Source organism: Sinocyclocheilus anshuiensis, unplaced genomic scaffold, assembly GCF_001515605.1.
Source record: "Sinocyclocheilus anshuiensis isolate Anshui unplaced genomic scaffold, SAMN03320099.WGS_v1.1 scaffold112, whole genome shotgun sequence".
NCBI lineage: Eukaryota > Metazoa > Chordata > Actinopteri > Cypriniformes > Cyprinidae > Sinocyclocheilus > Sinocyclocheilus anshuiensis.
The window spans coordinates 2,917,001-2,928,971 of NW_015557175.1; the positions used below are offsets into that span (position 1 = coordinate 2,917,001).

At 38.7% G+C, this 11,971-nt stretch overlaps 1 pseudogene; it reads left to right on the top strand.

Moving 5' to 3' along the window:
- The first annotated feature begins 1,069 nt into the window (after nucleotides 1-1,069).
- LOC107678449 (transcription factor 7-like 1-B) overlaps nucleotides 1,070-11,971 on the top strand; it is a 73,453-nt pseudogene continuing 62,551 nt past the window's right edge.

Here is an 11,971-nt window from a genome sequence, read left to right on the forward strand (position 1 = left end):
CCGGATTTTTTAAAAAAAAAAAAAAAAAAAAAAAAAAAATTGCTAAAGCCTACAATTCAGGCTTGTTGTTGCCACCACTGGTCGCACTGACACACCCCTTCTAACACCACAACTCCGCAACTTGGGTATAATCTAGAAATATAAAATTCCCACTTGTAAAATCAACTTTACTAATTAGTGTTCGGAACTGATAATTATCGCCTACGATATTTCGCATCGGCCTCAAGCCCCATTCACACCGCCAGCGACTTTTTCGCTGCTTGTCGCTTGTGGCTGGCAATTGATGTCGCTAGTGGGCGTTCCCACTACTGGTTGCCTAGTTACCCCGTAACACTCCACTACAGCAGATGAATCACGTGCTCTCCACTGACTTCACTCCCATTGGTTGTCGCTCGCGAAATTCGCTGCTTATTTGCATAAAGTTGAAGAATTCTGAACTTTTGTCGCTTGACTCGCATCGCTTGACACGCCCACATTCCGTCGCCAATGGTCACTGTCGCTCTTGTCGCCAGCTCTCCATTGAAAATGAATGGGATTATGTCGCTCTTTCGCTGTGTGTCGCTGGCGGTGTGAACGGGTCTTCAGAGCGAGTTTCGCTCACTATGCGGTAAATGGAAAACCCGGAGTGGCGTTCAAGTCATTAGAGAACGCTTTGAGTGGAGCGGCGAATCTCAACCACTCCGGTCCACTCATAAAGCTAATCCAGTCCACTCTTTTTGTTGCTTGGTGAGGCAAAGAGCTTCGCAGCATATCATTCATGGATAAAGAAAAAAAAACTAACTTGACAATTTTGTCAGAGATGTAAGCTACTTGATATTCATAACTTGTTTGATGAACTGTTTTATAAAAACAGTCCTGCTGTTCTATTGAATGCGAATTACAGCTGTGCTGAACTGCTCTTGTTGATATTGCTTAAATAACGCAACCCCAACCCCTGTGTCGTTGAACTATTTCACGAATCAAGCCCTGAACAAACTGTTCCTTTAAACTTCTCTGAGTGTGTGTGTATGTGTGTGAGAGAGTGTGTGTACTAAATGGAGTGTCGTTTTTCAGCGCTTAACTCCTCCTCTGCATTCTGCTCGCCCAGCACACACACACACACTCGCGCTGCTGCTTGCGCATTCCCCATCAGCAGCTCAACGCACAGGGAAACGGAGCCTCTTCGCGTCCGAACACACCGTTTTCAGTGTCTGTGCTTCAGCTCACCAAACATGACGGTTGCAATTCGCAATGTGGAAGAAACGAGCAGCTGATCTGGGGAGGAATCTGTGTTTTATGTGACTGAAAGACGTCTTTGGGATAGAGACTACGGTGGCGCCGCGACCGTTGTTGCAACTTTTGTTGCAATTAGCACGCGCGCTTACTGACGGTTGCGCGTTGCAAAGAAAGAGTCGCTCAACTTTTGCGCTCGATTGGTTTGGTCATTGTGGAATATAGAATCGGGTGAGAACGCGCCTATTTCAGCTTTTTTATGTGTGTTTGGTAAGTTTGTCAGCAGAGGACACGGCGCTTCACGTCTGGAGTTGAGTTTGCAGAGTTTGTTGCAGGGATACCGATGAAACTGTCGAGCTTTGTGTGATCACTTCTTAAAGTAATCATGCACAACTTGGATTTAAATTCGTGTGTCAAGGATTATTTCTGAAAGTACTCGCGTGTTTTTCCTGCGCTGAGTGGACTGCGCCGTCCACTTCAGAGTCGACACAAACTAGATTTTTCTTAACGTTGCAAGACACTCGTAAACATGCCACAGCTTAACGGAGGTGGAGGGGATGAGTTGGGGGCGAATGATGAAATGATCTCATTCAAAGATGAGGGCGAACAAGAGGAGAAAATCTCCGAAAACGTGTCTGCCCAAAGAGATCTGGACGACGTGAAGTCTTCTCTAGTGAACGAGTCGGAAAATAACAGCAGTTCATCCGATTCTGAGGTAAGTCAGACACCACCGCGTGTTGACAGACGCATGGATGTGGTTGTTGCCGTCGGAAAAATAACTTTTTCGCTTTGTTTTTCTCCGTTCCTCGTTCTTTCCTTCAGCAAACCGAGAGGCGCCCTCAACCCAGAGCTGATCTTGAAAGTTATGAGAAAGCCCGGGAGTATTTCACCGAAGGTAAGAGCAAACTGCTGCTATGGCATGCCGATTTAACAATTATTCCTAAAAAACTAGTTCTGTTTTTCTTACTAGTACTTTCTCTTAAATTACTTTGTAAGTAATCCAACACAGAGTAGTATTGTTTTCAATTTCACTCATAACTATTCATTATAACAGTTCTTTTTTTTATAGTATAACTATTCAAATAGATAAGTATGTTTCAGTAACTATTTATTAGTGCGCATACCACTTCCTAGTAACATTTTAAATACATTTTGTAATAAAATAATGTATGAATTTAGTTTAAACTGTAAGGTCGCCGTTTTAACTAGTGATTACGTATTACAAGTAAAAAAAAAAGCAACTGAAACTAGTGAGATAATTGTTAGTTAAAATGTTGATGGATATTAATGTCATTAAAATAGGTATTAGTATCCTAAAAGTACTAGTAAATCTGGAATATATGCTATTATTTGGATAATGGCTTGTAACAAAAAATAAGTTTTACTATCTCATGTACAATTACTAGTAAAACTAAACTCGGTTGCAGAAACCATTAGAATAGATACTAGTTGGGAGTGAATAGATGATATCTGAAGCACACGTTTACATAGAATTCAATATAAACAATGTGCAGTTTGTTAACAGCTACAATGAAATAGTTACTTGTTACTAATGTGTATTAGTGTTTAATGAATAGTTACTAGGGAATTGAAAAAAAACATACTAGCCAATATTGGATTAGTATCAATTAAAAAAAAAAAACAACTACTTGCAACAAATCAGTACAAGTGAAAATATCAGCAATAGGAATAAACGTTGGAACAGCTTGCCATACTTGTTCTTTACTTAACTTTTGTGTCCACACATTGATCCCTAATCGTTTGTCTCTCCACTGTCAAGCTTTGAGAAGACAGCAAGATGGAGGATTTTTTAAGAGCCCCCATTACCCAGGCTACCCGTTTCTAATGATCCCAGATCTCACCAATCCTTACTTGTCCAACGGCGCCTTGTCTCCAAGCGCAAGAACGGTGAGTGCCATTGAACATGCTGTTTGTCTCGGTGACACTCTGGAGTCCTTTAAAGAGCCAGTGAGAAACATCATCCGAGAGTTTATAATGGCCCTCGTACGGAATGAAACCAACATGTTTCCATATAAAGGATTCCTTTTGAAAATCCGTACTGATCAACCAATGTTTTGAATATTGTATGGTCGTGTCGCCTTCAGTATCTACAGTTATGATCATTCTCTGCCACCTAGTTGAGAGCATAACAGATCGGCCTCTTTTCATTGAATTTGAGTTTTAGCGCTTAAGATTTAATAGCTCTCCAGTCAATGTAGACTGTGTTTTTGTAAATTCAAGTGATTTAGGGAATATGAATGCGCAAGTGGATTGCTGGTGTCATTTCAGCATTAGTTCGTGTTTGAGGCTATTAAACTGTTTAATTGGTTTTAATTGTGTACTTCAGCTGTTTGACTTGTATTTGACAGATTTCTATTCATTTATGTGTGGTCCAAGAGATCATGTCTAGTTATCTCCACCGTTTACTGGATCAGATTTGCCAAAGTCTTGCATCTAACGTATTTTATGGCATTTTGGCCTCACATTTCGGTGTCTAAATACGCTGAAGATTCCTCATGTTTGTCTGTGAAATGGTTGGCTAATTGATCTAATACCCAGTGAATCTAATTCGGTGCTGTCTGCGACTGGGCTGTAATTAAGCATTTTCAGGCTGCTTGTTTAGCCTTCTTTAAAATAAGATTAGTCTGGCCCAGCAAAGAGGTCTGTCAAAGTGAAATTCTATCTGGGTGTCCGAGGGCTGCAGAGTTTGCCTGTCCTCTCCCTATAGATGTGTTTGAGTTTTGTGTCCGTGTCTGGGAAAGGTTGACTGCCCTTTTAGCCCCAGCATTGGGTCTTTTCAACCCAATTTGCAAAGAACTCAGCAGGCATTCATGTATGGCTTTGCCGCGATGTTATGCGTCAGCCCTCTGCAGAAAAAGAGAATGAACGGTTGGGTCTTTGAAAGCCTCAACCGGGAGTGTTTTTTGGCTAAACTGTGAGCCATCTCCCCAAATCAACACGGTTTACAGCCATTGTTTATTCCAGAGCTCAAATCCTCCTCCTCTACTCTGAATCGCAATGTGATTTGATTGGGCCCGGCCAAGCATTTGAGCAAAAAGTGTTGTTTTCTCCCCCCTCCTCCTCCCTCTAGACACTCACGCAAGTTTTACTTGGCCTCTCCGTTTCTTTTCACTCATCCGTACGAGCTCTCCCTTCTTCCCAATCCCTTCCATTCAGTTCCTGAGGTGTTAGTCTTACATTGTCATTCTGAGTGAATGCTGATGGCTTCATTGGGATCTCCATAGGACCTCATTAGCCTAATGGCTGCTCCTTACACACTAGTTGCGTAGTAGTTTTGGTACCCAGATCCTCTTTTGTTCCTCAGCCTATAGAGTGTTGTTGTGGGAAGAACCTATTGCTTAAATTATCCTAAAGGAGCATGGTTCATCCCACCCTCAAAATCGCCTCGGGGTTTACCTGCAGCTAGTGAACCTTCCTTTAAGATTTGTATGCTGTGGCCAAGTATTGACTCAAATGGTGAATTAAGCCAATGTCAGGCACATCTCACGAGCACGGAAGCTCTCTGTTACCGCTAGCATAATGCGCATTAAGGAGCCAACGGCTAATATGGGCTTACTAGCAAATATTCAGATGATGTCATTCAGGATAAGGATTATAACTTATCTGAATTTGTCTGGCTGATTGGGGAGTGTCAAAAGTCTTGGTTCCCAGAGAAAATGACCCCATAACCGAATCCATCCAGATGTGAGACAAATATCCATGCAAGACTCATCTTTCCCCTCATCCTGTTTTGAAAAAATAAAGCATCTAACCCTTATTATTCCTCACAGTATTCAAATCGCAAGAGTTCATAACCTCCCAGAAACCTAGCGGATTGGCGCTCGTATTTTATCTGAAAGTTCCAGAAATCAGATCATCCCGGAGTAAGAGAGACCTCGGACGTTTGTCCTAAAGCAGATCAGATCTAGTCCAGTGTGGACCAAGTAAATCAGGAGGTCATTGAGGCAGATGAGCTTAGCCTGTCATTCGGCACCTCTAGAGCGAGCTGAGCGTCAGACAATGAGTGGTTGGCATACTTCAGATATTTACACACTAATCTTAAGCTCTCGCTCAGACAGCCTCAGTGACAGCTGTCAAAATCACATAAGGAAGTTTCCAAACAAAGCTGAGGAGCCCGTCAGAATCTGAATGATCTTCTGTGTTACGCTCAGACAGATGCGGAAATGTAGAGTGTGTTTGCCAGGGAAAAGCATGAGTCTGTGGTGCTGTATCCTTTTTTTTTTTTTTCAGAATTTGACTAAATTGACAATGTCATCCTAAAGGTATTCAATAGTTTCAGCTTTTTACAGTAGGCTGAATGTTTTGTAAAGTGGAGAATTTGAGGAACTGGATTGAATATAAAAGATTTCAGAGAATGTTCTTTGTCAGGATGAAAGCCATTCAACTTTTACCATGGGATGAAAAATTGAGTCTGTTTCAAAAGAAAAGGGTTTTTCGCCAATAGCAATTTTTCTTCTAAAATTATTTTACAGGTGCATCTCAATAAATTAGAATGTCATGGAAAAGTTCATTTATTTCAGTAATTCAACTCAAATTGTAGATGCACCTGTATGTAACAGTGAAAATGCAATAAAATCGGTCTCAGGTTCTCTGCGTAGGTTTGGTTTATATTTATTTTCGTAGTTATTTTCCTAACCAAACCATCTGTATGGTTACTACCGTAAAGCGCACAAATCATATTACAGGAATCTGAGAATACACAGCGCTTGCTAAGGCAGGCCTTGAATGCCAAAGTGAAGCCTAAAGCAGTCGCAAATAGAGTGAACTTCTAATCATGTCGCTTCTAAACTAATATGTACGTTTCTTGTGCTGTTGCTCTGATATTCCTAAGGTGGAATTGAAAAGCTCCTCTGAATTCATAATTTCATGTAATATTTATAGTTGTAGGAAGGAAAGATTTGCCAAAGGGAATATGGAGTTTTGAATACCCGTGGCTTTAGTTAAGAAATACAAACAAAGACCATTGCTTAATCCTTAACATTTCTTAACATTCTTCAGTGACAGTAACACGCAGATGGGCCTGCACACATGTGACATTGTGATTAATGAGGTTATTGTTGTTGAGTGTTGTGTTGTATTATATTTAGTGGTGTGCTTTGAGATAGAAACTGTCGCAATGACCAACTAGCCATTTAAATGGACTGCCTAGCTTTATTAAATGTATGAAGTAAATATTAAGAATTTTGAATTGGGTAAAAATGTTCATATTTTTATAAAAAAAAATGTATAACAATTATTTGAATTAACATTTTTTTATATAGATTTATTTATATATTATAATTTTAATTTGAACAATGTTTAGAGACCATTGCATTCAGGCTACGTTTACACGACAATGATGTAGTAAAAAACAGAAAAAAACACTGTATTACGTATGCCAGGCCAGTAGTTGGCGCTTAGTAAACCGTACCTGTTGCCATGTGTATATGATGCGTCTCCGCTGTTAGTTGTAATATTGGTGAAGTAAATCCACCAAACAAACAGGCAAAATGCATTAAAAGTTTCCCGTTTTTGGCTGAAAACGTTGTCGTGTAAACGGCCCCTCAGAATGGGGTTCCACCAGCTGTTTTTGAGCACAAGAACACTCTTAACTCGTTGATTTTGATATGTGTAATTTTGCACGTCGCTCCTTTGGGGCATTTAAATATCAGTGTGAAAGCTGCTGCATCTGTAGGTGGGTAGTGAGAGTGTTGAGACCTACAGTTTAATTCAGATAACTAACCTTGAATGCAATTGTGAATGCTGAAGGCCTTCATCACATATTAATGAAATAAATCCGTCAAAAGAAAAAAAAATCCACCCCCACCAAAAACACAAGTTTCCTTTAAGTGTTTCGTGGCCTCACAGTCAGATCTACAAGATTAGCCAAAGCCATTGAGCAGTTCAGGTCTCACGCTTCTTTTAGATTTCAATTCATCTAGCGGTGAGGGCAACCGTGCAGATAACTTTGAAAAACATCGTATATAGACGCTCCCAGTGAAAATGGAAAAGTTTGGTAAAAAAAGAGCTGAGAAAAGGACAGAAATAAGTGGAAGATGGAAAGAAACACAGGTATGATGTGACAGAAGGGAAAGATGTGTGGAAATGCCAGCGTGCAGATTTCCCATAACTGATTTAAGGCCTGCTCCGAGCTGACATTCCTCAATAATCCAGTGGGACTGTTTTTAAGGATCGAGTGTGTCGGCCAACCAGCTCTACTCTTCTCAATGCTTGTCACTGAGATGAACGCTCAAGCCTGGCCTGAGGAATTGTCTGCTAGGGGCTCGTGTTGGAAATCGAGATAACTTTATATGTTGAGTATTCAGAGTATATGCACAATGCTTTTGTTGGCAAATAAAATTTAGCCACATTGTGAAAATTAAGTACATTTTTATGTGGCTTCCTAAAAAATGTGGTGTTAGAAAAGTGTCAAAATCCTGAGCCAGGTTTTGAACATATGAGAACTTTGGTGCATTTGAGCAAAATGATTTCAAATAACATTTATCCACATTGTGAATATTATGAATATTTTAATACCCTTTCATGTGGCGATTACGCTTCCTAAAGAAAGAAAAGTGAAAAGTGTCAATCCTTCCTTCGTTGTAAATATGAGATTCTGAACAAATGAGATGGAACATATTGATCTTTGGTGCTCAATTGGGCAACATGAGTTCAAGTCCAGCTCACAACATGCCTAAAATGCAGTTCTGTCGGTATAGACAGTCAAAGTTAATCAAAGATAAACAGTCATTGTCCTGTACTACAACCTGTTCCCTGTACAAACCACAGCAATGCCTCTCTTCATTTTATGACCGGTTTTGACATGTAGCGTAATAATGTGTTGTAAACATACTGAATGGATTCACTCCTAAATGTTTTTCATGGGCCTGTGGCGTTTCCTAACATTGAATTTAATGCACATTTACATGCACTGGTCAAGTCTTCACCCTCCTGGAAAAGCCATTGAAACACTTTGTTGTAATCGGTTTTCAGACTCCCTTTTCATTCGATTTCGATCAGGATCTACCTCCCAGTGCAAAAGCTTTCAGCACAATCCCGTGTTGTTTTAACGCAGTCGGGTTTTGGGCCCTCGCATCTGCTGAACAAGGAACCAAGCGACTCGTCAAACCTTGTAACTGCATTGTGTTGCGGCGCTCACATTGGCAAACAAACACATCTCAGTGGAAACGCATTTTAAACTGTTTAGTCTTGTCTTTTGGGGAAGAATAGCACAGGGCACACTCGCACAACTAAAACACAAACACACACTTTTGTAATGCCTGAGCATGTCATCACAGCTCAGGCCACATGTCTTTTACGGCGTTCCAGGCCTCCGCTGAGCATTTTTCCACATTCAGGTGTTCTCACTCTGCCAGCAGCTCTTAGCAGTTAAAATCTTTGAGACCCAGTTGAGTCATAGTGCTATTGTTGGTGTGTGTGTTTTTTTTGTTTTTTTTTTGGTGAGTAAACTGTTAGTGTGTGTTCAAGATAGGGTTGCAAAAAGGTGGAAAATTTCCAGTAAATTTAGGTAATATTCCAGGGATTTTTGGAAAGTTTCCAGAAATTTACTGAAAATTTTCCACGCCTTTGCTACCCTAGTTCAAGATGACAGCTGTACCTGTAAAGGGAACACTGCAAATTGTCTTCGTTTATGCACCCACATGTCGCTCATATGATTTTTTTATTTTCCATCAAACACAGAAAGCAGAATGTTAGCAGAATTCTGATCTTCTCTATACAGTGAAAGTGAATGGGGACTGATGCTGTCAATAGGCCTGTTACGATAACACTTTTTAGTTGTGCGATATATTGCCCCAGAAATAATTGCGATAAGTGATATTATTGTCATTTTAAAGACCATTTTATGCCACTGAATATATAATTGTAATGTAACAGCATAATAATGAAATAAGGCCTACACACTTCCAAATGACAACAAACTTTTAATTTTTAAGAATATTTAGATCATGGAAATTAAGTATCAAAATATTAGATACCTTAAAAAACCTGAATAAATAGTAAATAAACATTTTCTAACAAAAAGTACAAAGTAACAAGTAGAAAAAAAGAAAAATGCACAAAGAACTTGTATGGAGATTTTTCCATCTACAGATTTTTCCCTGACCTTCTTTTCTCTGTAAATTAAGGGTGCACACTATTGCTGAAAAACACAATCACTACTTAGCAGTCAGAGATGTCCGTCAGATCCCTAAACAAGACCATATCTGCAGATTTTTTTTGTAGAAGCATTTTTTATATTTGAACTAGCACCTCATGACTACACCACGTTAAGTACGAGAAGCTGCAAAAGACACAGGCGCAAGTGGAATGTACAAAACATGGTGACTTTAATTTTTAAGTAAATATAATGGGCGATATATTGCGTCACCAAAAATTATTGCGGTCATGTACATATATTGCGCGATAAGTCGATATATTGATTATTGCGACAGGCCTAGCTGTCAAGCTCCAAAAATAACAGAAAAACTCAGTAAAAGAATATAGTAGACTTGGAATACAACACGTGTGTCATATGTACTACGTTATGATAATTTTATGGTGATTTTTGTCATTTTTGGACCTGTAGAGCCCCTGGTCACCATTCACTTTCACTGTATGGAAAAGAGCAGCATGAACATTCTTCTAAATGTCTGCTTTTTTATTCCATAATAGAAGGCTTGGGTTTGGACTGATTTGAGGGTGAGTAAATGATGATGCAATCTTTTTCTTGTTGAACAGTTTCTTTACGTCTCCTGCTGCTACATTGAGTTGTAACTGAACCTTCAACAGACTGAACGTTATGCTTACACTCCTAATGTGTGTTTGCTCACCAGTGAGCGACAGAGAGACCGATCTGTTGATGGCAACCTGAAATGTAGTTGCCAAATGTTCTCTTTGTTGATGCTGGTCTCAGAACTGTTTAAACTGTCTTGACTGATTTCTACATGTTTTTTTTGTTTTTTTTCAACTTTCAAAACAATTTCCTTTGGTCAATGCGTGACATTTGACTAAAGGAACGTGTCTGGGATTTATATTAATTTGTGTCCCAATTCATTCCATACTGTGCATTTAATATAATCCCATGTTTTTGTTCATGCTTTTCTTCATTCCATTACATGTTTCACGAGATAACTAGTAGAATTTTAGTCAGAGTAGTATATAGTATTTCAATCGATGCAAATGAATGGCTGTGAGGGATAAAAATGAAGTGTATATTATGTCATGATTTCCATATGGTCATCTGATTTTCACATCTCGTGATTTATTGTTCGCTGGAAATTTTTTGGACCCTTTGGAAAATCTGGCTTAAGACGGTAGTCATGTTTTGGAACATGGTTGCAGGTTTTTAGCTGGTCATTATCTGTTTAACCACACACTAAATGAAAATGTAACCACCTAATGCTAGTATGAATTAATGGGAAGTGCTTTATTATTGGTCTAGGATGGACCAGATACAAGACTAATGAAGCTGCTTATTACAGCAGAGGAAAGACATATTTCAGTGATATTTAATGACATTTTGGGCCTCATCTATAAACACAAGCTTATCAAATTTGTGTATTACATTCGTAAATCCATTGAGTAAAGTGTTAAAGGGATTGATTGTCATCATTTGCTCCCCCTCATGTTGTTCCAAACCCAAAAGACTCATCTTTGAAACACAGATAAAGATATTTTTAATATTCTCTCATCTTTTTTGTCCATCCATTGAAAGTACACGTAAACAAAACCTTCATACATCAAAAAGTACAAAAAGATCTGTATGAACTGAGCGAGCCTTCTGAATTGATGAACAGATTTAATTAACTGTTATTCACATATAAACACTGATCAATTTACATACAGTGAGCGCATCAAATATGGGTTTGGAAGGACATGAGGTGAGTAAATGATGACTTTTGTGAACTACGCCTCAGTTTCTCGAATAATGATTAGGGATGCAACGATTATAGATTTTGTTGGTACGATTATTGTCTGAGGAATAATCACGGTTTTAAGATTATGACGATTATTATGCATTTATTCATTTCCCAACATTACTAATGTATAAAATCACATGAACACTCTTTAGATATTAAAGTGTTATTTATTGCTGGCTTTTGAAACAGAAATAACACAGTAACCAACAATACAGCAAAAAATAATAATAAAAAAGACAAACAAAAGTCCATCTCTCCCATTGGAATTAAAAAAAGGTGACCTCTGCTCTGTAAACATCCATGACAGTATTTCTCTTTTGAAAATAACAAATGGAAATAGATCGCAAAAGTATTTAATGTTTTCAGTTTGTACATTCTTTACATTTCTTTTGGACCTGGTGTAGAGAATTTGGAAACATGGTGAAAAAAAATATTGTTGGTTTTTACTTATGAATAATACTACAACAGGGATAGTAAATAACAAAGTTAATGAAGTAGCCTATTATTAATATACGACTAATATTAACTTTATTTGTCCCACAGGGGAAACTGTTACTAATGATGGAAATAAACTGAAATATTGTAATCAACTGTCATCCGTACGTAGCCTATTCATTGTAATAATCTTTATAATAATTCATATGATTTTACATGTGGCCGGAGAAAATCATGTCTATTATTTTAGTTTGTGAGATCGGAGATCGCGCTGCGCACGTGTACAAACATTCAGGAGGACACAAACTTCTTGAGAATGCTGCCACGTGACTGTTATTAATAAAATAGATTAAATAGCCTGCTGGAGAGACGCACAGACGCAGATAGGCTAATTCACACAGGTA